At 49.6% G+C, this 1,211-nt stretch overlaps 1 pseudogene; it reads right to left on the reverse strand.

Moving 5' to 3' along the window:
• Positions 1 to 258: 258 nt before the first annotated feature.
• On the reverse strand, positions 259 to 660 carry LOC105805014 (annotated as a pseudogene).
• Between the last annotated feature and the right edge of the window lie 551 nt (positions 661 to 1,211).

A 1,211-nucleotide genomic window follows, 5' to 3' on the forward strand; every position in this document is an offset into this window, starting at 1 on the left:
TTTCCTGCGTTGCGTGTCCCACGCTGTTTCTCTGCAGCTTCACGACGCTATTCTTGAGGGAGAGTGACCCGCTCGTACATAGCCATCTGAGTTCTTCACCTCCCTCTCCGGGAGCGGAGAGCCAGGAAGTCACCTCTGCTCTGCCATTTCTTCTCTCCCTGCAAGATAACACGTTTAAGTATTTGTGGCCTAGATACAGAGAGACCAAGTACAAATGTGAATTAACAATTCAGCGGTGTAGCTATGAATTCCGGAAGGCTATGTAGGCTGTGAGAAAGTCCCTTGCTGGCTCTGCACTTGCCACCAGAGGTGACCAACCAGGCAGCATCCACCTGCAGAGGGTGTGAACCCCAGAAGCTGCTCCATGGGCGTAAACCACCACTCGGGAGCCTCCAGCTCTTCTACCAAACCGGCTAGTTTTTCCATCTCAGCAACTTGCTGATCATGTTTCCCCCGTTTAAGCGTGGATGCCACTTGATAGCTGAAAACAGATTCGCAGAGGAATCTCTCAGAGCCGTCTTCTAACATCTCTCCAGCTCCTTTGGAGCAGGTGAAAAGGGCTTTCTGCGGTGGGGCAAGACCTGAAACGCTGAAACCAGATCCAGTGACAGAACGTCCACTGACCTCACCAGCTTAGGAGGAGGAGGAAGAAAAGGCCATTTCCTTCCTAGTAGAATTCTTACTTCAGATTTGCTGCATGACTGTGGACAAGTCACTTAACTTTCTGTTCCTCACTTGTCTTATTGTAGTGGCTTTGGCACTTTCCCTTGAAGCCCTGCCCACAAGGCCTGCCGGCACAGCCGTGCTCACAAAGACTAGGATGGCAGCGTGCTTCCAAAACAATTGTCTTAAGGAAACTCGGCTATAATAAATTGTTAAGAAGTATAGCAGCAAAAAAAAAATAAACAAATGGGACCTGATCAAATTAAAAAGCTTCTGGGGGCCTGGCGTGGTGGCTCACACCTGCAATCCTAGCACTCTGGGAGGCCGGGGCAGGCGGATCGTTTGAGCTCAGGAGTTCGAGACCAGCCTGAGCAAGAGTGAGACCCTGTCTTCACTAAAAAAATAGAAAGAAATTAACTGCACAACTAAAAATATATAGAAAAAATTAGCCAGGCACAGTGGCGCATGCCTATAGTCCCAGCTACTTGGGAGGCTGAGGCAGTAGGATCTCTTGAGCCCAGGAGTTTGAGGATGCTGTGAGCTAGGCT

Source organism: Propithecus coquereli, unplaced genomic scaffold, assembly GCF_000956105.1.
Source record: "Propithecus coquereli isolate 6110/MARCELLA unplaced genomic scaffold, Pcoq_1.0 Scaffold124, whole genome shotgun sequence".
Taxonomy (NCBI): Eukaryota; Metazoa; Chordata; class Mammalia; order Primates; family Indriidae; genus Propithecus; species Propithecus coquereli.